The sequence below is a fragment of the Podarcis bocagei genome (genome assembly GCF_964188305.1).
Source record: "Podarcis bocagei genome assembly, chromosome: W".
Classification (NCBI taxonomy): Eukaryota; Metazoa; Chordata; class Lepidosauria; order Squamata; family Lacertidae; genus Podarcis; species Podarcis bocagei.
In genome coordinates this window covers 82095382-82121736 of record NC_138131.1, presented here as the reverse complement: position 1 = coordinate 82121736, position 26355 = coordinate 82095382, and the positions used below count along the sequence as shown (strand labels likewise).

General features: G+C 46.7%; 1 pseudogene across 1 annotated transcript in view; it reads left to right on the top strand.

The window, feature by feature from the left end:
• Positions 1–1236: 1236 nt before the first annotated feature.
• Positions 1237–26355, top strand: part of LOC308578220 — a 38125-nt pseudogene continuing 13006 nt past the window's right edge. Inside the window, exons 1-4 of the transcript in view lie at positions 1237–1254; positions 7969–8085; positions 15528–15607; positions 23851–24046. The product of the transcript in view is annotated as an uncharacterized misc_RNA (transcript). The remainder of the gene's footprint in view (positions 1255–7968; positions 8086–15527; positions 15608–23850; positions 24047–26355) is intronic.

The following is a 26355-nucleotide window of genomic DNA, read 5'->3' as shown; positions in this document are numbered from 1 at the left end:
TTACCAAGCTCTGGCCTGGCCTCCTGCCATTATGGCCAGCACTTATATTCCCTTAATCCAGCCCCCTTTGCTCCTCCTGTGGCTGCCTCTGTTCAATCAGCCTGGTTGAATTTCCTATTGGCTGATTGCTATAACCAATTCTAAAAGATACACCCATATCCTCCTGTCCTTATATGTCCTTATATGTCCTTATATGGAACACAAAGAGCTATATATTGTTACATCTATAAATGACAAATAAGTAGTAATATATCTTACATGTGTCTCAACAAGGAATCTTAATTACCAGCTCACCTCTTGCCTTCCTTGCCCTCCAAAACAGATGGTTAATAATTTTAAATTTTTATCTTGAACAGATGTCAGAGACCTTGGGTTCATATTCTCATGCATCATCAATGAAATATCTCCTTTTGGAGGTCTTTAAACAAAGGCCTGACAGCCATTTGTCATGAGTGCTCGATTGGCGTCTCCTGTCTGGCAGGGGGCTAGGCTGGTGGCTGACTTAATTTCAGGATAAATACAACTCTTACAACTATATGAAATAAGAATCTAGCATTTCTTAAATCTTTTGCATAATTACATTTAAGCCAGCATATTTCATACATTATCATAGATAGCTTTTTAGAAGGATAAACTTCCTCAAAGTAAAAAGGAAGGAACAGTTTACAGCCTCAAAATAAAATAGGAAAAAAGCCTCTTCCCCTGTTTACACTCCCCCCCTTCTCCAGCCAGTTGCTTTGTTTTCCATGTGCTCTTGGCCTTTTGTCCTGTGGCTCAAGTTTAACGGTTTTATTTTACTATTTACCCATTCCTAATTATGTTTGGTCTATGTAACCTTGTTCTTAACCTGTAATTCCCTTTTTACGACTTTGAGAATTGTTTTCTGCTATAAATCAAGGGGCCCCTTGTCTAGGAGGAAAACATTGCCAAGGTTCTCTAAACAGCTGGCATGAAACATTTGAAAATCTAAGCCCATTTAATTTAGGAACCTGATCAAGATATAAGCCAATATATGCCTTGATTAAAAATGCAGTCTATATTCAGATGCCACAACGCTAGAAGTGCAAGGAGAAGGAAGGGAATTTCGTCCATAGGTGGTGGATGTGCACTAAAGTCAAAGTCTACTGGGATATGATTTACAAAGAATTGAAAAAGATCTTTAAATATACTGTTATTAAAAAAACCAGAGGCTATTCTATTGGGTATTGTGGGAGAAGAAATTCCAAAAGTAGACTTATGTATGCTACCATAGCTGTAAGGACATTTTTAGCCCAGAAATGCAAGCGGCAGGAACTTCCAATTTTGGAAGAATGGCAGACAAAAACAATTGAATATGCAGAACTGGCAAAGCTGGCAGTGAAAATCCGAAATCGGCGCGACAAACTGTTTGAAAAGGACTGGAGTAAATTTATAAAAGATGTGAAAGAACATCTGAGAATGTTTGCTGGTTTGATTTAAAATATTTTGTCATGATAATTTTTGAAAGTGATTTACAAATGCTAAAGTAAATTGTTTTAAGTAGAGTAAGAAGGTAAATAGGGCGATATATGTTCAGGTAGGCAGCTGTGGTGGTCTAACGCAATTGAAATATATAAAAAATATATAAATTGTCCAGTAGCACATTGCAGACCAACTCAGTTTGGTCTTGGTAGAAGCTTTTGTATCTGAAGAAGTGGACCTGCATACAAAAAATTATACCAAGAAGAAGCCAAGTTTAGCAAGCCCTGTTTAGGGAAGCTTTTAATGTTTGACGGACTATTGTATTTTAATATTTTGTCGCCAAGAGTGGCTGGGGAAACCCAGCCAGATAGGCGGGGTATAAATTTATTATTATTATTATTATTATTATTATTATTATTATTATTATTATTATTATTATTATTATTATTATCATCATCATCAGGTGCTACTGGACAATTTTTAAAGGGTGATATAGAAATGCTAAGAGGATCGTGACTGCTTAAGAAAGCCAGGGAGTGGGAGCGGGGGAGGGGGGAGGGGAGTCGACGCTTGGTATGAGCAAAGTTGTATGTGACGATATGACAAAGGAAAAAATAAAAGAGGACTTCTTCTAGGTTCTGTACCCCAAATCCCCCCCCCAAAGAGCCCAATTTCGAGGTCACCATCATCCGGAAGGCTTTTTTCAGCAAACCCTCTGACATACAGAAAGCAAAAGGGACCGGTTTCATTTTCTTTTTTTAATTTTTATTTTATTTATAACATAGTCCACAACAACTCATACATACAAACAGACCCACCACCATTGACTAATTATCAAAATTAAACTCCTATCCCCTTACACAAAGAAAACATAACATAAAAATAAAAGACTTTATTCTGTTAAATGGCCGCCTTATTTACCTCTTGTATACTATTTCTTTTGTATGGGATTATTACAATTTTTCCTAATTATGACTTAAACCACAAAGTCTCCTGTAGAAATTAATTGAAACAAGTCCAAGTGTATATTTTGGGGCACTGTTTGGTAAAGTATTCTCTGCATTTTCCCCATTCCTTTTGGAATTCTTGTCTGGGTTGTGCCCTAATTGTCTCTGTTAATCTGGCCAATTCAGCATGGGGTAAAAGCCTAAGAAAAAGCTAAACAACTTCAATCCTAAAAAAAGTTCAACAATTTAAACCCTAAGAAAAGAGCTCAACAACTTCAATCCTTAAAAAAAGTAAACAACTTTGGTCGGCCCTTATGGCCCTTCACTTCATCAAATCTGGCCCTCTTTGAAAAAAGTTTGGACACCACTGCCTAATAGGAAAGTTTCTGTATTTTTTTTTCACAGGCCCACCAGAAATGTATAAGTGTCCCTTCTTCTTTACTGCACCTCCAGCACAGTTTTTTTGTTTTATACATTTTAGCTATTTTGGCAGGTGTTAAGTACCATCTATAAAACATCTTTTATATAGATGTTCCCCCCACCCCAAGGCAAAAGGGACCAGTTTCTTACGCTGCCTTTCTCTTTCAGCGCGTTGGCCAGGTTGCAGTAGGCGTCAGGGAAGTGGGGCTGGAGCTCAATGGCCCTCTTGTAGGTATCGATTGCCAGATCGATCAGCCCCTGTTCGTAATACACACATGCCAGGTTGCCGTGGACAACAGCGTGGTTGGGACTCAGGCTCAGGGCCCGTAGGTAGGCTGCAACGGCTCTGAAATGAGATCAAGGACTGGTTCAGTTTCATTGTCACCAGGGTGGATAAAAATCTGTTTTTTAAAAAATAAAATGCTTTGGGAGGACGATTAAGAGGATCGAGGCGGGCCGGGACTGCTGATTCTTTTAGATTTGTTAGCGGCCTTCGACATGGTCGATCACAAACTTTTGGACCACCGCCTTGCCAACGTGGGGATTCAGGGCACAGTCAGACAATGGCTGTGCTCCTTTATCTCAGGTCGGGGACAGAGGGTGGCGCTAGGGAGGGAGTTGTCGCTGCGGCACTCCTTGTTGTGTGGAGTGCCGCAGGGCACAATCCTTTCCCAGATGCTTTTCAATATCTTTATGCGCCCCCTTGCCCAGATTGTCCGGAGTTTAGGGCTGAGTTGTCGTCAATATGCTGATGACACCCAACTTTATCTGTCAATGGACTCGGCCCCAGACACACTGACCAGATGCTTGGAAGCCGTGGCTGGGTGGCTGCGTGGGAGCCAGTTGAAGTTAAATCCTTCGAAGACAGAGGTCCTCTGGCTGGGTCAGGACAACATGGGGTTGGGGGGCCAACTCCCATCTCTTGTGGGGGCGCAATTAGTGCCAGAGCCTTCTGTCAAGAGCTTGGGTGTAACCTTCGATGCCTCTCTTTCCATGGAGGCACAGGTTGCAGCCACAGCAAAGGTGGCATTTTTCCACCTCCGCCGTATTAAGGAATTGGTTCCTTACCTTTCTCGCCCTGATCTGGCCAGTGATCCATGCGATGGTCACCTCCAGGCTTGATTATTTTAACTCGCTCTATGCTTAGACTCACTCTGACACCCTATATGGGATTTGGTATATAAATTTTCCCGTGGCTTTTTTGCTGGCCCATGTAGCACCAGCATGGATAGCTGGCTTGGGTGAATAGCTGATGTTTCCTCCCTTTGTAGTCTTGATGAGGCTGCATTTTAAGCTGTATTTTAATTAACTGGGGTTTTTTTCTATTCTATTTTATTGTAATTTATATTTGGTGTTAGCCGCCCTGAGCCCGGCCCTGGCCAGTGAGAGCGGGGTAGAAATAAATAAATAAATAAATAATTCGGGGAAGAATTATTTGTTTTAAGTTTTTCATGTGTGCGAAAACTCAGTCCAAGTTTTTCTTGGGGAAAAAATGTTTCAGCACATCAGTTAAGCAACATGGATACATATGCTACCATGTTACTGTTTTAGTGAAATAAATTGCTTAAATTGTTATGAAGGAAATGTTTCTTTTCTCCTTCCAATCAAGTGCAGCAGAAAAGTTGTTCAAATAAAAAGTGTTCACTTATTAAAACTCACCATCATTTCGTCACAATCGGGCTGTATATAGCAGAACCAAATCATTTTGATATAACTGTAGAAAAGACTCTGAAGTTAGGATTCCAAAAAGGAAACCTGCCTCCGTTTGTCAATATTAAGAGGATGCCAGCAAGGCTGAACCTTCCGGTAAAAGGGGGATTTAAATCAAGTCTTATGGATTTGGGATTTAAATCAATTTGCTTTAAATAAAATCAACCCTCTAGGCATCAATGGGAGTTAGTTTGGGTATGGGTGCAACCACTAAACTGAGAATATAAGACGTAATGTGATTATACGCAAAACCAATAAAAAACATTTATATAAAAAAGAGAATATAAGCTCTATGCCTATTTGCTTACCTGTCAAATATACGCGCCTCCTTCAAGACGTTCCCCAGATTAATGTAAGCATCCAGGAAGTTGGGGTCCAGGGTCACCGCCTGAAAATATTTAAGATAATAGATTTTTGTTACTAATACAGTCATACCTCAGGTTGAAGTAGCTGCGGGTTAAGCATTTTCGGGTTGTGCTCCGTGGCGACCTAGAAGTAACAGAGCCCGTTACTTCCGGGTTCTGCAGCTTGCGCACGTGCAGACACTCAAAATGATGCCACACGCATCTACGGAAGCAGCAAATTGTGACCCGAGCATGTTCGCTTCAGGATGCGAACGGGGCCCCGGAACGGATCCCGTTCGCATCCAGAGGTACCACTGTATAACAGCATGGTTACTTTTAAATAAGTGGGTCAACTTTGACCTAGGCTGCCTCCTACCTACCTTCCTACCTTATCGATCTACCGACTTTATCTTATTATCTATCTACTTGCCTACCTATCTTATCTATCTATCTATCTATCTATCTATCTATCTATCTATCTATCTACTACCTACCCTATCTATCAAATCTATCTACCTACCTACCATCTAATCCAGGTGTGGCCCAACTTGGTCCTCCAACCCCCATCATCCCTACCTAACAGGACCAGTGGTCAGGGACAATGTGAGTTGTAGTCCCAAAACAGCTGGAGGGCCAGGTTTGGCCATGCCTGAATCTATCTACCTACTCAATCAATCAATCTAACTAATCTATCTATCCATCTACCAACCTTTCTTATATATGTATCTATCTAATCTACCTACCTAATCTATCTATCTAATCTAATCTAATCTAATCTAATCTAACTATCTATCATCTATCTAATCCAGTGTTTCCCAACCTTTTTTGGGCAAAGGCACACTTGTTTGATGAAAAAAATCTCGAGGCACACCACCATTACAGCCCCGTGACGTCAGCGCGCAGCGTCACTTGAGCTCCTTCTCCTGCTCGTTCAGGGCCGCAGTGGCGTAGCGTGGGTTGTCAGCACCCGGGACAATGCAAGTAATTTGCGCCCCCTAACCCGTGGATTTGCGCCCCCTAACACTAACCCCCAGATGTTGCGCCCGGTGTGGCCGGCCCCCCCTGCACCCCCCACGCTAGGCCACTGATCCATAGCTAAAAGCAGAAGTCGACAAATGTGTCCTGTTTTTTGCTCTTCAAAATGTGGCAACCCGAAGACCCCCAGGGACCGTCCAACCAGCCTAGGAAGTGTGCTCTGGTCGCGGGGGAGGAGACACGAGGCATTGCCATCCACACCTGGAATTGAGGAGGAGCTGGAAAGGTCCTTTGGTTTCACACCCAGGACCCATTTTTTCTCTCTTCTTTTGAGAAAGGGGTGGGAAACGGGATTTGGAGGGCGCATGTGTGCGTGTAGCTGAGCTCCAGTTGCTCTGGGCATTTCTGGACGGGGCCGGTAGCGTCTCTCCTAACCCCTCCCCACCCCGGTCTCCAGCCCCCCCCCCCGCCCAAAGGCTTCCCCCTACCTGGCCAAAGTTCCACCCGAAGCTGGAGATGCGGTTCGCGCTGCCCACGAAGAGGACGCCGAACTCGGAGAGGACGTATTCCTTGCGCTCAGCGCAGCGGCGCAGCTAGCCGCTCAGGGGCCCGGGGCGGCGCGCGCGTCCTGCAGCCAGGGGCGAGTGCCATGGGGGCGAGCCATGGCAGGGCGCGCTGCGTGGAGCCTCGCTGCAGCCTCCCCCTCAGCTGTAGGGAGGCTGAGGCGGTGGGCAGAGGCCAGAGCGGAGCTTGCGGGCAGTTCGCCCGCAGACGCATGGCTCAGGCACGCTGCAGGCACCGAGGTGTGGCGCCCAGTGCCCCCCGCCTCGCCTAGCTACCAGTGGCATAGGAAGGGGTCTGCGGTGGGTGCGGGGCTGAAAGGACAGACAAGGCTCCAGCAACCACCCCCACCGCCAAGTCCGCCGGTCCTGCAATCCCTTGCACGCTGACTTGGAAGTACAGTGGTACCTCGGGTTACATACGCTTCAGGTTACAGACTCCGCTAACCCAGAAATAGTACCTCGGGAGGGGCAGAGAGCTGCGAGTGCGCCCCCCGCAGATGTTGCGCCCAGTGCGGCCGGCCCCCCCTGCACCCCCCACGCTACGCCACTGCAGGGCCGGGTCGCCGCCGTGAGGGAAGGGCGCCGGGGCGCTGCTGCTGCTGCTGCTGCCGCCGCCGCTCCCGGCAGGCATGGGCCCAGCTGAGGCGGCGGCGGCTGTTGTGGTGGTGGCGGCGATAGCGGGCGGAGGAGGGAGCGGCGGCGGGGCCGAGGTAGCCGGCGGCGGCGGGGGAGGCGGCGGCGGTGGAGCAGGAGGGCGGCCGAGGCCGGTGAGGGAGTAGGGTTGCCCGGGGCTTGAGGAGCAGTCGCCGGGAGTTGCTGCTGCTGTTGCTGCTGCTGCCCGGACATGCCGGCCACCTCCTTGTCCGCTGTCTCGCGCTCCTCCCTTTTGCGCGCGCTGCCCCACCGCCGCCCCATTGGCCGGGTCCTGTCAGCTGATCCTGTGTTATTTCCTATGTGTGTGTGTGAGGGGAGAATGGAGAGAGAAACCTCGGCACCACCACCGCGGAGCCGCCCCCGGCTCGACGCGGATCCTCGCCGCCGCCGCCCCGCCTCTCGCCGCCCGACTCGCCCGCCTCCCTCCCACGGCACACCAGGCAATCTCTCGCGGCACACTAGTGTGCCGCGGAACACCGGTTGGGAAACACTGATCTAATCTATCTATGCAAGGAATATCAACTGTACGAGAAATGGTACCAACTAATGGTACTAACAGGACACCGGAGGCCCATTGCAGCTGAAAAAATGCCTCCAGTTTTAATATAAAAAAGAATGGGAAACGTTTATTGCATATTGACAAAAGCAGTGCACACAGGTTAATACATTAGCAGGATTAATTTTTTTAAAAAACCCCACCTGTAATGGTTAAATTTAAAGTAGAATCATAGAATCATACAGCTGGAATAGACCACAAGGGCCATCGAGTCCAACCCTCTGCCAAGCAGGAAACACCATCAGAGCACTCCTGACATATGGTTGTCAAGCCTCTGCTAACTGGGACTTTTCTCTTGCTTTTCTTTTGTGCAAATACCCCCTTCCCCCTGTACCTACCTACCTCTCGACCCTCCCAAGGCCTGCTACCTGAAAGCCATCGAGACCCAACCCAACTTTGCTGTGGCATGGAGTAACCTCGGCTGTGTGTTCAATGCGCAAGGGGAAATCTGGCTGGCGATTCATCACTTTGAGAAGGTAACTGTTACAGAGTTTCTGGGCTCTAGATGGGAAGGCCTGGAAAAATAATGATAATGATAACAATCCAATATAAGCCCCATTAATTGGGCTAGTAGCGTTCTCTCTTCTTCTGTTAAATAATGTTTTATTAATTTTTCATTAATCACAATCCATTAGAAGCCCCATTAATTGGGTTAGTAGCGTTCTCTCTTCTTCTTTTAAAGAATTTATTATTTTCATTCATAGCAATCTGATTTAAGCCCTATTAATTGGGCAAGTGGCATTCTCTTTGTAAATTATTTTTTCATTAATTTTTTCATTAATAACAATCCCATATGAGCCCCATTAATTGGGCTAGTGACATTCTCTTTTTAAATTATTTTTTATTAATTTTTTTATTAATAACAATCAAATATAAGCCACATTAATTGGGCTAGTAGCATTCTCTCTTCTTTTAAATATTTTTTTATCATTTCTTTCATGAATAACCTGATCTAAGCCCCATTAATTGGGCAAGTAGCATTCTCTTTTGAAATATTTTTTTACTAATTTTTTTCATTCATAACAATCCAATTTAAGCCCCATTGGGCTAGTTGCATTCTTGCTGCCGTCGTTGCAGACATAAGAAGTCTTATACCTAGTGAGAAGGCTTCTGGCTTTTTTGACAAATGTATTTTCAAACATTTTCTTTAAATTCATCATATATTATTTCCCAGAAAGCCTTGACCAATGTCACATAATAACAGATGCATATTAGTATATCGCTGCTTCGCAAGATGTTGCAGGGCTGAATGAAGTGGTTTGTAATAACACTGTCAAAATTGGATGCAATTTTTAAATATATACAGTGGTACCTCGTTTTACATAGACTTCAGGTTATACACTCCGCTAACCCAGAAATCGTGCTTCAGGTTAAGAACTTTGCTTCAGGATGAGAACAGAAATCGTGCTCTGGCGGCTCAATGGTAGCAGGAGGCCCCATTAGCTAAAGTTCAGGTTAAGAACAATTTCAGGTTAGCAAAGAAGGAAAACTACCCAAGACTTTCTTTTCAATGACGAAAAACTGTAATCTAATTGATGTTTGGAGACTTAGACATCCACTGGAGAAACAGTTTACATTTTATTCGGAACCAAATCAGTCAATGTCAAGAATAGATCAAATTTGGGTCTCGAATGAACTAACTCCAAGAATTCGGCAAATTGAAATTCAGCCAAGAGTAATTTCAGACCACAGTCCAATAAAATTGGAAATTAAAGGTTATGAAGAAAGATCATTTAGATGGAGAATTAACGATTACCTCTTGGGTGATCAAAAAATCATACAAGAGGCGCAAAAGAAGTTGATGGAATATTTTATGGACAATGCCAATAAGTCAGGTAAATGGCTCGCGTGGCAAATTAAGAAAAGAAAGGAACAAAACATAATCAACAAAATTATTGTGGATGGAGAAGAGATTGAGAACCCGAAAGGCATTAGAAAAGGATTCTTGGACTTTTATAATCATTTGTACAGCAACAGAGAAAAGAACAATTTGAAGAGAATAGAAAGATATTTAAAAGAAAAAAAGGTGCAAAAGATCCCGACAGAAAAGAAAGACAGACTGAATGCCCCAATTGAGAATGAGGAAATAATAGAGGTCATAAAAGAATTGAAAAAAGGAAAGGCTCCAGGACCAGATGGATTTACAGCCAGTTATTACAAAGAATTGAGGCACACCCTGACGGTACCACTGAAAGAAGTTATGAATAATATTTTGAAGGAAAAAGATATTCTGGAAACTTGGAAAGAAGCCTTCATCATACTTATTCCCAAGCAAGATTCTGATTTAACACACGATCTCATTGTTAAACACAGACTATAAGATTTTTGCTGGAATATTAGCAAAAAGATTAAAAAAGGTATTGAGAGAATTTATTCACGATGATCAAGCAGGGTTTCTTCCAGGCAGGCAGATGAAACATAATGTGAGAAATATAATAAATGTTTTGTAATATCTGTCTGCTAGGAATGAGAAACAAGCTATACTAATGTTTGTAGATGCGGAGAAGGCATTTGATAATACAGTGGTGCCTCGCAAGACGAAATTAATTCATTCCGCAAGTTTTTTCTTCTTGCGAGTTTTTCGTCTTGCGAAGCACCGTTTCCCATAGGAATGCATTGAAAATCAATTAATGCGTTCCTATGGAAACCGCTTTCAAGGCTGGCGGTGCGGAGAAGGGCTTTTCTCCCCACCGCAAGCCTTCAGGACAGATACGGGAACAGAGGGGAAGGGGCGCAGCGCTTCTCCTCTGTTCCCGGGGCTTGCGGTGGGAGGAGGGTTTTTCCTCCCCACCGCCAACATTCAGAACAGCATTCTGAATGTTGGCGGTGGGAAGGAAAACCCTCCTCCCACCGCAAGTCTTCAGGACAGCCACCCGAAGGCTGGCGCGGGGAGAAGGTCTCTCCGCCCCACCGCCAGCCTTCGGAGAGCCTTCCGAAGCCTGGCGGCGGGAGGAGGTCTCTCCGCCCCACCGCCAGGCTTCGGAGCAGCCTTCTGAAGGCTGGCGGTGGGGCGGAGAGACCTTCTCCCGCCGCCAGGCTTCGGAGCAGCCTTCTGAAGGCTGGCGGTGGGGCAGAGAGACCTCCTCCCGCCGCCAGGCTTCGGAGCATCCTTCCGAAGCCTGGCGGCGGGAGGAGGTTTCTCCACCCCACCGCCAGGCTTCAGAGCAGCCTTCCAAAGGCTGGCGGCGGGAGGAGGTCTCCACACCACCGCCAGCCTTCGGAGGAGGTCCGAGGACAGTGGGGAAGACGTGCTGCGCTTCCCCGCTGTCCCGGAGATTTCCCTATGGGCTTTCGTCTTGCGAAGGAAGCCCATAGGGAAATTCGTTTTGCGAAGCGCCTCCAAAACGGAAAACCCTTTCGTCTAGCGGGTTTTCCGTCTTGCGAGGCATTCGTCTTGCGAGGCACCACTGTATATCATGGGAATTTGTGTTAAAAAATTTAGAATTTATGGAAGTGGGGAACGATTTCTATAATGGAATAAGGGCGATTTATACAGAGCAAAGAGCTAAATTGATTGTGAATAATGTAATAACAGAAGAAGTGAAGATATGGAAGGGTATAAGACAGGGTTGTCCTCTCTCGCCACTGTTATTCATAATGGTTCTGGAAGTCCTCTTGAGTGCAATTAGACGAAATGAATTAATAAAAGGGGTGACAGTAGGTCAAAACGAATATAAAGTTAAAGCCTTTGCTGATGACCTGGTAATAACGATAGAAGATCCTTTAAAGAGTTTAAATGTGGAGATGGAATTTGGCAAGGTGGCCGGGTTTATATTAAATGTGGGAACCAGTTGACGGAAACCAGCCGTCATTTTGGGGTGCAAGGCAAAGAAAAAACACACACAAAGGCAAATGTCTCCATGGACGGAGGGCAAAAAAGCTCCTTCCTCTCTCTCCTCCGATTTTATTATCCTTTGTTCTCTCCAGCCGCATGGCTGCATTCCAATGTCTCACGTTACCTCATCCGGTCAAGCTTTAACCCACCCACAAACCATATAGGGTTACAGTGCCCAGAGGGGGGAACCTAACTCCTTATAGGGTCAATACATTCTAATACATTGTAAGCTCAGAGTGCTGGTCACCGAGGTCAGCAAGGCACCAGGTGGCACTACAAGCCTTTTCCATGACTTCCTGGCTCCCACAATTAAATAAGAAAAAAACCAAAGTAATGATTAAGAATATGGACCAAAGTGCAATAGAAGTAATGCAACGAGAATCAGGGATTGAAGTGGCGAAGAAGGTAAAATATCTGGGAATATGGTTAACTCCAAGAAATATTGATTTATTTCAAAACAACTATATACCGGTGTGGAACAGAATCAAAAAAGTTTTGTAAGTTTGGGGAAGGATGAAACTTTCTTTTTGGGGTAGAATCTCAACGATCAAAATGAGTGTGCTTCCAAAGATGTTATTTTTGTTCCAAATGATTCCTATAATTAGGGGGACAACGACTTTCAAAGAGTGGCAAATTCAAGATATATCTGGCAGGGCAAAAAGCCAAGAATACAATGTAAGTTATTGACAGATGCAAAGGAAAGAGGAGGCTTTGCGCTGCCAGATTTGAAATTATATTATGAAGCGTCTTGTTTCTGCTGGTTAAGGGAATGGATAAAATTAAAAAACAATAAACTGTTAGAGTTAGAAGGATTTGATAATAGATTTGGGTGGCACGTGTATTTGTGGTTGGAGAAGAAGAAAAGTCACAAGGGTTTTGAGAATCACATTTTCAGGAGCTCCATAATAGAAATATGGGATAGGTGTAAAAATATATTAGAACCCAAAGTTCCACACTGGTTGTCTCCATTAGAGGTTATGAGTGTAAAGAAAATCAATATGAGAGGGAATTGGATCACTTACGGAGAGCTAATAATTAAAGAAGGGGGGAAATGGAAAATGAAGCCATATGAACAAGTAAAAGAACATGTGTTTGATTGGTTGCATTATTTTCAGGTAAATGAAATGTTTAAAAAGGATTTAAAAGAGTGGATATACGGAAAAAGAATCGAAATTTCAAATAGAGATGATAAACAATGATTATAAGATATTGTCAAAAATGTATAAAATGTTGTTGGATTGGCAAACGATGGACGAGGAGGTAAAGTCGGTTATGATACATTGGGCCAGAGACTTTGGTTATAATATACAATTGGCTGACTGGGAAAAATATTATGAAAATGGAAAAAGGAAAATATTATGAAAATGGTATATAGATGGTACATAACACCGGTTAAGTTAGCAAAAATGTTCAAAACATGTAATAAGTGTTGGAAATGTAAAGAAAAAGAAGGATCTTTTTTCCATATGTGGTGGGAATGTAAGAAGGTAAAGGGTTTCTGGGAAATGATATATAATGAGTTGAAGAAGATGCTTAAATACACATTTGTAAGGAAACCAGAAGCCTTTTTGTTAGGAATAACTGGAAGAGAGATAAATAGAAAGGATTACAAACTTTTCCAATACGCAGTAACAGCGGCAAGAATATTAATGGCCCAAAAATGGAAACAAGAGGAGCTACCGACCCTTGAAGAGTGGAGAATGAAACTTATGGACTATGCAGAACTGGATAAACTGACTGGGAAGATTAGATATCAATGGGATCACAAGTTCATCGAGGACTCGGGAAAGTTTACAGATTATCGGAAAAGCATATGTGACGAACAGACAACGCTAGTGGGATTTAAAGAGGCTTTGTGAAAGTTAAAGATGTATTGTAAAAAAGAAATAGAACTGAAAGGATAATATTAAATGGCAATATAAATTTAGAGAATGCATAAAAATAGAAAATATGGATTGGTGGAAAAGCTTGTGGAAGTCCAAAAAGTTGAAATTTGTGAATACTGTTTGGGATGGCGAATTTGTAAATAGGAAAATTTAATAAAAATTATTATTATTATTTAAAAAAAGAACAATTTCAGGTTAAGAACAGACCTCCGGAACGAATTAAGTACTTAACCCAAGCTACCACTGTATAATATTTTTTTAGTTTTCACAAAAAACCAAATCATTAAATTAAATAATATTTTTTAAAAAAACAACTGTATACACAATCAATGTTAATCCCACATTATGGGATTATTTGACTTGCCTCCCCTGGTTCCTTTGTATTATCATCATTCATTATCATCACTGGAGAGCCAGTGTGGTGTAGTGGTTAAGAGCGGTAGACTCATAATCTGGGGAACCGGGTTCGCGTCTCCACTCCTCCACATGCAGCTGCTGGGTGACCTTGGGCCAGTCACACTTCTCTGACGTCTCTCAGCCCCACTCACCTCACAGAGTGTTTGTTGTGGGGAAGGAAGGGAAAGGAGAATGTTAGCCGCTTTGAGATTCCTTAAAGGGAGTGAAAGGCGGGATATCAAATCCAAACTCTTCTTCTTCTTCAATAAAATCATCATCACTAATTTAAGGTTATCAGATTTTTTTTCAATGAGTCCGGGGATACTTTTCAACTTAAATGGATTTTGTATGGGGACTGATTTGTAAATCCGGGGACTGTCCTTACTCCAGAGGAGGGCAACCAAAATGGTCAAAGGCCTGGAAACGATGCCTTATGAGGAACGGCTAAGGGAGCTGGGCATGTTTAGCCTGGAGAAGAGGAGGTTAAGGGGTGATATGATAGCCATGTTCAAATATAGAAAAGTATGTCACATAGAGGAGGGAGAAAGGTTGTTTTCTGCTGCTCCAGAGAAGCGGACACGGAGCAATGGATCCAAACTACAAGAAAGAAGATTCCACCTAAACATTAGGAAGAACTTCCTGACAGTAAGAGCTGTTTGACAGTGGAATTTGCTGCCAAGGAGTGTGGTGGAGTCTCCTACTTTGGAGGTCTTTAAGCAGAGGCTTGACAACCATATGTCAGGAGTGCTCTGATGGTGTTTCCTGCTTGGCAGGGGGTTGGACTCGATGGCCCTTGTGGTCTATTCCAGCTGTATGATTCTATGATTCTACTTTAAATTTAACCATTACAGGTGGGTTTTTTTAAAAAAATTAATCCTGCTAATGTATTAACCTGTGTGCACTGCTTTTGTCAATATGCAATAAACGTTTCCCATTCTTTTTTATATTAAAACTGGAGGCATTTTTTCAGCTGCAATGGGCCTCCGGTGTCCTGTTAGTACATTAGTTGGTACCATTTCTCGTACAGTTGATATTCCTTGCATAGATAGATTAGATAGATGATAGATAGTTAGATTAGATTAGATTAGATTAGATTAGATTAGATTAGATAGATTAGGTAGGTAGATTAGATAGATACATATATAAGAAAGGTTGGTAGATGGATAGATAGATTAGTTAGATTGATTGATTGAGTAGGTAGATAGATTCAGGCATGGCCAAACCTGGCCCTCCAGCTGTTTTGGGACTACAACTCACATTGTCCCTGACCACTGGTCCTGTTAGGTAGGGATGATGGGGGTTGGAGGGCCAAGTTGGGCCACACCTGGATTAGATGGTAGGTAGGTAGATAGATTTGATAGATAGGGTAGGTAGATAGATAGATAGATAGATAGATAGATAGATAAGATAGGTAGGCAAGTAGATAGATAATAAGATAAAGTCGGTAGATCGATAAGGTAGGAAGGTAGGTAGGAGGCAGCCTAGGTCAAAGTTGACCCACTTATTTAAAAGTAACCATGCTGTTATACAGTGGTACCTCTGGATGCGAACGGGATCCGTTCCGGGGCCCCGTTCGCATCCTGAAGCGAACATGCTCGGGTCACAATTTGCTGCTTCCGTAGATGCGTGTGGCATCATTTTGAGTGTCTGCACGTGCGCAAGCTGCAGAACCCGGAAGTAACGGGCTCTGTTACTTCTAGGTCGCCACGGAGCACAACCCGAAAATGCTTAACCCGCAGCTACTTCAACCTGAGGTATGACTGTATTAGTAACAAAAATCTATTATCTTAAATATTTTCAGGCGGTGACCCTGGACCCCAACTTCCTGGATGCTTACATTAATCTGGGGAACGTCTTGAAGGAGGCGCGTATATTTGACAGGTAAGCAAATAGGCATAGAGCTTATATTCTCTTTTTTATATAAATGTTTTTTATTGGTTTTGCGTATAATCACATTACGTCTTATATTCTCAGTTTAGTGGTTGCACCCATACCCAAACTAACTCCCATTGTTGCCTAGAGGGTTGATTTTATTTAAAGCAAACTGATTTAAATCCCAAATCCATAAGACTTGATTTAAATCCCCCTTTTACCGCAAGGTTCAGCCTTGCTGGCATCCTCTTAATATTGACAATCGGAGGCAGGTTTCCTTTTTGGAATCCTAACTTCAGAGTCTTTTCTACAGTTATATCAAAATGATTTGGTTCTGCTATATACAGCCCGATTGTGACGAAATGATGGTGAGTTTTAATAAGTGAACACTTTTTATTTGAACAACTTTTCTGCTGTACTTGATTGGAAGGAGAAAAGAAACATTTCCTTCATAACAATTTAAGCAATTTATTTCACTAAAACAGTAAAATGGTAGCATATGTGTCAGGGGTTCGGAAGCAGAGACGCAGAGAAGGGAGGAGACAGAGAGCGAGGGGGAGGAATACGAAGGAAAGATGAGTGGGGATGACGAACCGAGATCGCCGAGCTTATCCAGTGAGTCCGAGGATTCCCAGAAGGGAGCGCCAGCAGTCAGAGCAAGGGGGGAAAGCAGGGGGACACCCCAGGAAGAAGGGTCCAGAGAGGAATCAGAGAGCAGCAGTTGGAGATCGGGACCCACGTACCCAGCCGGGAGCAGCGGGGAGAAAGGGGACCAGATATCGGGTTCCGGAGGCTTTCAGAAGGAGGGAGGGCATGAGTCAGGAGTAGTCACGCCCACCTCGGGGAGCGACGAAACGATCAAGAGGAAGGTTGAGAGTTGGGCGCGCGCGCCAAGTTCAAATGTAGCGGAAGCTGGCGCAGTAAGCAGCCCAGAGAGTGAACCAGGTCCCAAAGCCCGCCGCAAGGAGGCGGAAGGGTCAGGGGGGTCCGCGTCAGAAGAGAGTAGGAAAGAAGAGACCCCGGGGGGCAGAAGGACCCAGAGACGGAAGGAAAGGCGCAGGAGGTGGAGCAAGGCTAGGGTATTAAGCTGGTGTGCTAGAGGCGGAGACTCAGACGGGTCTTCGCCGGTCTGACCTAGAAGAAGTAGGGCTGCATATTGCAGTTTGGAAATGGAAGCTGTAATCCAATAAAGACTCTTTTAACCTGAACGCTGGCTAACGTGGTCCTATGTGAGCTGGGACTGAGTGGCAGCCCTGACAGTAAGACCCGTCACTTTTAAGCTTCGGACACCTGATACCTCGCAGAGGAGGCAGAAGCAGCGAGAGGAGGAAATTGGTGTTTGGGAGCGAGCTCACAACGGTTGGCAGAGATGACGGAAGCAGAGAAAATTTCAGCGCTGCAACAGGCAGTGACCCAATTGAACGCGGAGGTACAGGCATCCAAGAAAAGGGAGGAGGATGCGGCAGCCGCCTACAGAGATCTCCACGCCAGGTTTGAAGCATTGGTTAAGCATGGGCAGCCAGGACCCAGACCGGAGGGGGTTGGGTTGGCACGGAGAGCAGGAGGGCTTGTGGCTCACTTCGATGGGAATTTACAACAGTACCCCAATTTTCGAGCAGACGTAATGTGCGCACTGCAACTGCTGGCGAAAGACTTTAGGGATGAGGAAGAGAAAGTGGGGTTTATACTATCCCATTTGCATGGGGATGCTAAAGCGTGGCTACGCAATTTGTGGAGGGATAAAGATCCGGCGCTTCAGAATGCAGATGCCTTTATCAAAGCGATGGATGCGTGCTTTTTATCTACCATTGACGTGGATCTTGCCCGACGGGAGATTCATGGACTGAAACAAGGGAGGGCGAGCGTACGCCAGTATCACGCCCGCTTTTTTGCGCTGGTCAGTGCCTTGGAATGGGACCGGGATTCGCCCCCAGTCAGAGACCTCTTCTGGGAGGGATTAAGCAGTGCTGTTAAAGACGAAATTGCGAGGGGGGAGAGGCCCCGGAGCACGCAGGAGGTGGTCCAAAGGGCGCTGACTGTGGGGGTGAGGCTGGAAGAACGTCCATGGTGCAGAGACGAAGGACGTGGAGGGCGCGAAGCAGCGAGAAGTTTCTCTTTCGTTCCCAGGGACGCTACGCGTGCGCAATCTACACCTCCGCCAGGAGGGGGAGTGGAACCTATGGAGGTGGGAGGAGCCAGGGCTCAGTCAGCTACCAGAGCCCCTGCACCGGCGGCAGTCAAGACTAAACCTCCTAGAGGGACCAGGAAGTGTTATATATGCGACAGCTCTCAACACTTGGCGAAAGAGTGTCCCCAGAGGAGCTCCAAGCACACTGCAGCCTCCGCAACGGTGAAAGCGGCCACGCAACACAGCGAACACCAGCAGGGAAACGACGATGTCTGGCTGGAGACAGAGGCACTGGGGCCCAGCCAGACGCATCACTGAAGCAGTCCCCAGCGATCTTGCAACCCACAGACCCCCTCCCACCCAAACCAGTAGTGCAACTCACAGCATCTCTCCAGCTGCCCGATGGCGTCACTATCGAAGTCCCGCTTTCTGTGGATTCTGGAAGCAACGCAGACTTTATAGCACAGGATTTTGTGGAGCAGCACGCTATACAGCTATTGCCGGCCACTCTGCCCCTGCAAGTCGTCACAGTGGATGGCAGAGAGTTGCTGGGGGGGCAGGTGGTGAAGCAAACGCCGCCAATGGTGATGCGCCTTGGCAACCACAGGGAAGTCATCAGTTTTAACGTCACACGACTGTCGGACACACCCATTGTGTTGGGCATGAGTTGGCTGGACAGGCACAGTCCGACACTGGCTTGGTACCAGCGACAGCTGATCTTCGGCTCCTCTTACTGCGCAGAACACTGCATCCTGCCCGGACAGGAGGGAGAGGAGGAGGAATCACAACTGCAGTTGGGAACGTTGCAAGCAGTCCCCCACAAATACGCGGACTTTCTGGAGGTCTTCTGCGAGAAGGAGGCAGACAAGTTACCACCGCACAGGCAATATGACTGCAAGATTGACCTCCTACCAGGGGCGACGCTACCGAAGGGGAGGCTGTATTCCATGTCTGAGGATGAACTACAGGAACTCAAACAGTTCATAGATCACAATTTGGAGCGCGGTTTCATCCGGGAGTCCAGGGCAGTAGGGGGCAGTCCTGTTTTCTTTGTGAAGAAGAAGGACACGCCCCAAAAGAGGCTGGTGGTGGATTTTCGCCTCTTGAACAAGATGACCAAGCCCTCTGATTTCCCCATGCCCAGGATTGACGACCTACTGGCGACGGTGCGCAAGGGACGCGTGTTTACCAAGTTGGACCTGCGAGGGGCGTACAATCTCATCCGCATGAGGGAGGGCGATGAGTGGAAGACAGCCATGTTCACGCCTCTGGGCACCTACGAGTACAGAGTGATGCCGTTTGGATTGCAAAACGGTTCTCACTGTTTTCAAGCTTTCATGCATCATGTGTTGGCGGGACTCCTCTACAAGAAGTGCGTCTGCTTTCTGGATGACATCCTGATATTCTCCGAGTCGCAGCAAGCGCATGACCAAGACGTTCGGGAGGTGCTGGAGAGGTTGCAGCAGCATAGACTGTACGCCAAACTGGAGAAGTGCCAGTTCGACACGACGGAGGTGGATTTCTTGGGTTACAAGTTGTCGGACAAGGGGCTAGCCATGGACAGCACCAAGGTGCGAGCGGTGTTGGATTGGAAGAGCCCGCGCAACCGGAAGGAGGTGCAGCGGTTTGTCGGCTTCGCCAACTTCTATCGCAAGTTTATCAAAGGGTTCGCGATGCAGACGGCGGCTATTACGGACACGCTAAGCTCCAAGAAAAAGAAATTCATCTGGACGGAGCAGGCAGAGCAGTCTTTTCAGGCACTCAAGCGTCTCTTCGCGTCGGAAGAGCAACTGCTGCATATCGACCCCAGCAGACCGATGCGGGTAGAGACAGACGCGTCCGATAGAGCAGTGGGAGCTGTCCTGCTGCAGAGGGACCCACAGGGGGTCTGGAGACCGGGAGCGTTCTACTCCAGAAAGCTCAGCAAGTCGGAGCAGAACTACACCATCTGGGACAGGGAGTTGCTTGCCATTCATGCAGCATTCAAAGCATGGAGGCACTTCCTGATCGGCGCCAAGCACACGGTGCAGGTCTGCACGGACCACAAGAATCTGGAGCACTGGCGCACGGCGAAGTTCCTGAACCAGAGGCAGATACGTTGGGCGGAGTTCTTTGCTGACTTCGATTTCCGAATAGAGTACGTCCCAGGCGACACCAACATCATGGCGGATGCACTGTCCCGAAAACCGCAATACCTCGAAGAGGCGACGCCAGCGGCAGCCATGCACATCTTCGCGCCAACAGCGTGGGCGTGCGCTTCAGCCACAGTAGACCTGGAGGCGGTGCGGCGGGCGTTGCAGGACGACTCATTCGCGCAGGCGAAGATGGCCGAGGTGCACAAGGGCACGGCGAAGAGCGACGAGTTCCAGATACGGGACGGCTTGCTCTTACGTAAAGGGGCCATCTACGTGCCTGGAGATGACCTTCGCGCCAAGGTACTGCAGCAGTTGCACGACGCACCCACGGCCGGGCACTTTGGCACGGAAAAAACGGTGGAATTAGTCGCAAGGGACTTTTGGTGGCCCAGACTGAGAGGGGAAGTCGCGGACTACGTCGCGAGGTGCGACACCTGCCAGAGGGCCAAGCCGGTGCACAAACCACCGGCGGGACTGCTCGAACCGCTGCAAACGCCGTTTGAACCGTGGGAGAGGGTGGCCCTGGACTTTGTCACGGATCTACCCAGCTCGAGAGGCAAGACGGCTGTACTAGTGGTGGTGGACTTGTTCACCAAGATGGCACACTTCATACCGTGTGCGAAGGTGGCCACGGCAGAACAAACAGCCAAACTGTTCATAGATCACGTGTTCAAAGTGCACGGGCTGCCGCGGTCTATACTGTCCGACCGCGGTCGCCAGTTCATCTCGAATTTCTGGCAGAAGCTGATGGGCTTCCTGAACGTCAAAATCAACCTGACATCAGCGAGACACCCGCAGACCAACGGGCAAGCGGAGAGGGTCAATGCCATCATGCAGCAGTACCTGAGATGCTATGCCAATCAACAGCCTGCGACGTGGGTGGATTACCTGCCGCTCGCCGAGTTCGCCTACAACAACACGAAGCACGTGTCCACAGGGGTGACACCGTTCTTCGCCAACAATGGGAGGAATCCCAGAACCTTCCCGGGACTGGACAGAGTGGGGGAAGGGGAACCGCAGACGGCGGACGCTTTCGCGTCTGAGTTGCAGGAGGTCCACGATCAACTCCGACGGCAGCTGGAGCTAGCGAAGCACGCATACAAGGTGCAAGCGGACAAGCACAGGCGGGTTGGCGAAGAGATCCGAGTGGGAGACTGGGTCTGGTTGGCAGCCCACGCAGTGCCGACCAGATCGTTAGCCAAAAAGAAGTTGGGGCACAAGCAACTTGGTCCATACCAAGTCGAAGCGCAGATCAACCCAGTAGCTTTCAGGCTGGTGCTCCCGGAGGGTTCCAGGATGCATCCGGTGTTCCACAGGTCGGTGCTCACTCCCTACAGGACACCTCACAGGTTCCAGGAACCAGGAACAGCACCGAGTCCGTCTCAGGAGCGGTCGGAGGCGGGAAGATTGCCACAGCAGGACCCCATCAACGAAGTCACGGAGATTTTGGACTCCAGATGGGGGGAAGACGGAGTGGAATACCTCCTAGCCAGAGAGGGCACCCGGGCTAGTGCTAATAGCTGGGTGCCAGACTACGCTTTGGAGGAACCCCTGCTCAAGGACGAGTTTCATGCCCTTTTCCCACACAGACCCATGCCAGCAGGCTTCTTCGACGACTGGTTGTTCACGCCCACACTTTCCTCCAGCACGTTCCATGGCTTCGACTCGGACGGGGAGCCCGCACAGCGCACACATTCCCCAGAGGGGTCACCGGAGGGTTCGGCGTCCGACACCTCGTATTGGTGGGACGATCGGCCAGAGGAGCAGTGGCGCCGGAGGTGGCTGGAGATGCCAGGTCAAGCGACCGACGCAGAGACTGACATGGACGTGTGCGGGGAGGATCTCGGTTTCGAGCACGGCGGCACTGAAATGGAGGCGGAGCAGCTCACCGTTGACGAACGCGAGGAGGAAGACTCGGAGGTCTTCAGTTGGCGGCCAGCAACGAGGAGCGAACTGTATCCGGCATTCACTCCTGTGATGATGGAGCACCCTGCAACCACCCTTGAAAGTGGGGAGGGGGGAAGGGGGGGCTTCGAGGGGGGGATGGATGTCAGGGGTTCAGAAGCAGAGACGCAGAGAAGGGAGGAGACAGAGAGCGAGGGGGAGGAATACGAAGGAAAGATGAGTGGGGATGACGAACCGAGATCGCCGAGCTTATCCAGTGAGTCCGAGGATTCCCAGAAGGGAGCGCCAGCAGTCAGAGCAAGGGGGGAAAGCAGGGGGACACCCCAGGAAGAAGGGTCCAGAGAGGAATCAGAGAGCAGCAGTTGGAGATCGGGACCCACGTACCCAGCCGGGAGCAGCGGGGAGAAAGGGGACCAGATATCGGGTTCCGGAGGCTTTCAGAAGGAGGGAGGGCATGAGTCAGGAGTAGTCACGCCCACCTCGGGGAGCGACGAAACGATCAAGAGGAAGGTTGAGAGTTGGGCGCGCGCGCCAAGTTCAAATGTAGCGGAAGCTGGCGCAGTAAGCAGCCCAGAGAGTGAACCAGGTCCCAAAGCCCGCCGCAAGGAGGCGGAAGGGTCAGGGGGGTCCGCGTCAGAAGAGAGTAGGAAAGAAGAGACCCCGGGGGGCAGAAGGACCCAGAGACGGAAGGAAAGGCGCAGGAGGTGGAGCAAGGCTAGGGTATTAAGCTGGTGTGCTAGAGGCGGAGACTCAGACGGGTCTTCGCCGGTCTGACCTAGAAGAAGTAGGGCTGCATATTGCAGTTTGGAAATGGAAGCTGTAATCCAATAAAGACTCTTTTAACCTGAACGCTGGCTAACGTGGTCCTATGTGAGCTGGGACTGAGTGGCAGCCCTGACAATATGTATCCATGTTGCTTAACTGATGTGCTGAAACATTTTTTCCCCAAGAAAAACTTGGACTGAGTTTTCGCACACATGAAAAACTTAAAACAAATAATTCTTCCCCGAATTATTTATTTATTTATTTATTTCTACCCCGCTCTCACTGGCCAGGGCCTGGCTCAGGGCGGCTAACACCAAATATAAATTACAATAAAATAGAATAGAAAAAAACCCCAGTTAATTAAAATACAGCTTAAAATGCAGCCTCATCAAGACTACAAAGGGAGGAAACATCAGCTATTCACCCAAGCCAGCTATCCATGCTGGTGCTACATGGGCCAGCAAAAAAGCCACGGGAAAATTTATATACCAAATCCCATATAGGGTGTCAGAGTGAGTCTAAGCATAGAGCGAGTTAAAATAATCAAGCCTGGAGGTGACCATCGCATGGATCACTGGCCAGATCAGGGCGAGAAAGGTAAGGAACCAATTCCTTAATACGGCGGAGGTGGAAAAATGCCACCTTTGCTGTGGCTGCAACCTGTGCCTCCATGGAAAGAGAGGCATCGAAGGTTACACCCAAGCTCTTGACAGAAGGCTCTGGCACTAATTGCGCCCCCACAAGAGATGGGAGTTGGCCCCCCAACCCCATGTTGTCCTGACCCAGCCAGAGGACCTCTGTCTTCGAAGGATTTAACTTCAACTGGCTCCCACGCAGCCACCCAGCCACGGCTTCCAAGCATCTGGTCAGTGTGTCTGGGGCCGAGTCCATTGACAGATAAAGTTGGGTGTCATCAGCATATTGACGACAACTCAGCCCTAAACTCCGGACAATCTGGGCAAGGGGGTGCATAAAGATATTGAAAAGCATCTGGGAAAGGATTGTGCCCTGCGGCACTCCACACAACAAGGAGTGCCGCAGCGACAACTCCCTCCCTAGCGCCACCCTCTGTCCCCGACCTGAGATAAAGGAGCACAGCCATTGTCTGACTGTGCCCTGAATCCCCACGTTGGCAAGGCGGTGGTCCAAAAGTTTGTGATCGACCATGTCGAAGGCCGCTAACAAATCTAAAAGAATCAGCAGTCCCGGCCCGCCTCGATCCTCTTAATCGTCCTCCCAAAGCATTTTATTTTTTAAAAAACAGATTTTTATCCACCCTGGTGACAATGAAACTGAACCAGTCCTTGATCTCATTTCAGAGCCGTTGCAGCCTACCTACGGGCCCTGAGCCTGAGTCCCAACCACGCTGTTGTCCACGGCAACCTGGCATGTGTGTATTACGAACAGGGGCTGATCGATCTGGCAATCGATACCTACAAGAGGGCCATTGAGCTCCAGCCCCACTTCCCTGACGCCTACTGCAACCTGGCCAACGCGCTGAAAGAGAAAGGCAGCGTAAGAAACTGGTCCCTTTTGCCTTGGGGTGGGGGGAACATCTATATAAAAGATGTTTTATAGATGGTACTTAACACCTGCCAAAATAGCTAAAATGTATAAAACAAAAAAACTGTGCTGGAGGTGCAGTAAAGAAGAAGGGACACTTATACATTTCTGGTGGGCCTGTGAAAAAAAAATACAGAAACTTTCCTATTAGGCAGTGGTGTCCAAACTTTTTTCAAAGAGGGCCAGATTTGATGAAGTGAAGGGCCATAAGGGCCGACCAAAGTTGTTTACTTTTTTTAAGGATTGAAGTTGTTGAGCTCTTTTCTTAGGGTTTAAATTGTTGAACTTTTTTTAGGATTGAAGTTGTTTAGCTTTTTCTTAGGCTTTTACCCCATGCTGAATTGGCCAGATTAACAGAGACAATTAGGGCACAACCCAGACAAGAATTCCAAAAGGAATGGGGAAAATGCAGAGAATACTTTACCAAACAGTGCCCCAAAATATACACTTGGACTTGTTTCAATTAATTTCTACAGGAGACTTTGTGGTTTAAGTCATAATTAGGAAAAATTGTAATAATCCCATACAAAAGAAATAGTATACAAGAGGTAAATAAGGCGGCCATTTAACAGAATAAAGTCTTTTATTTTTATGTTATGTTTTCTTTGTGTAAGGGGATAGGAGTTTAATTTTGATAATTAGTCAATGGTGGTGGGTCTGTTTGTATGTATGAGTTGTTGTGGACTATGTTATAAATAAAATAAAAATTAAAAAAAGAAAATGAAACCGGTCCCTTTTGCTTTCTGTATGTCAGAGGGTTTGCTGAAAAAAGCCTTCCGGATGATGGTGACCTCGAAATTGGGCTCTTTGGGGGGGGATTTGGGGTACAGAACCTAGAAGAAGTCCTCTTTTATTTTTTCCTTTGTCATATCGTCACATACAACTTTGCTCATACCAAGCGTCGACTCCCCTCCCCCTTCCCCCGCTCCCACTCCCTGGCTTTCTTAAGCAGTCACGATCCTCTTAGCATTTCTATATCACCCTTTAAAAATTGTCCAGTAGCACCTGATAATAATAATAATAATAATAATAATAATAATAATAATAATAATAATAATAATAATAATTATACCCCGCCTATCTGGCTGGGTTTCCCCAGCCACTCTTGGCGACAAAATATTAAAATACAATAGTCCGTCAAACATTAAAAGAAGAAGAAGAAGAAGAGTTTGGATTTGATATCCCGCCTTTCACTCCCCTTCAGGAGTCTCAAAGCGGCTAACAATCTCCTTTCCCTTCCTCCCCCACAACAAACACTCTGTGAGGTGAGTGGGGCTGAGAGACTTCAGAGAAGTGTGACTAGCCCAAGGTCACCCAGCAGCTGCAGGTGGAGGAGCGGAGACACGAACCCGGTTACCCAGATTACGTGACTACCGCTCTTAACCACTACACCACACTGGCTTCCCTAAACAGGGCTTGCTAAACTTGGCTTCTTCTTGGTATAATTTTTTGTATGCAGGTCCACTTCTTCAGATACAAAAGCTTCTACCAAGACCAAACTGAGTTGGTCTGCAATGTGCTACTGGACAATTTATATATTTTTTATATATTTCAACTGCGTTAGACCACCACAGCTGCCTACCTGAACATATATCGCCCTATTTACCTTCTTACTCTACTTAAAACAATTTACTTTAGCATTTGTAAATCACTTTCAAAAATTAGCCTCTGGTTTTTTTAATAACAGTATATTTAAAGATCTTTTTCAATTCTTTGTAAATCATATCCCAGTAGACTTTGACTTTAGTGCACATCCACCACCTATGGACGAAATTCCCTTCCTTCTCCTTGCATTTCTAGCGTGCCTTATCTTGAGTTATATATATTTTAGCAAGTTTAGTCGGCGTCAAATACCACCTATACGTCACCTTCATTAAATTTTTAATTAGTGCTGTACATTCAATAAATTGTTTTTGCCCATAATCTTTCCCACTTATCTAATTCAATGTTATGACCAAAATCTTGAGCCCATTTAATCATAACCGACTTAACTTCTTCATCCTTTGTATGCCATTCTTATACGTTTTTGGCAATGATTTTCTTTTACTATCTAGCAACTCTGTCTCTTAATTTTGATTTAGTATGACCAAAACCATTTCCCTTACTGTCTTCCTTAAATACATCTTGCAAAAGACGGTAAGTGTGCGGGAAAGAGAGTTTGAATCGGATTAGTCTGCTCTTGTATTTATGTTCCCCTAAACCAAGCATGTCCAAAGTCCACTTTGGGGGCCTTCCACCCATCTCTCCTAGATCTCAAAATG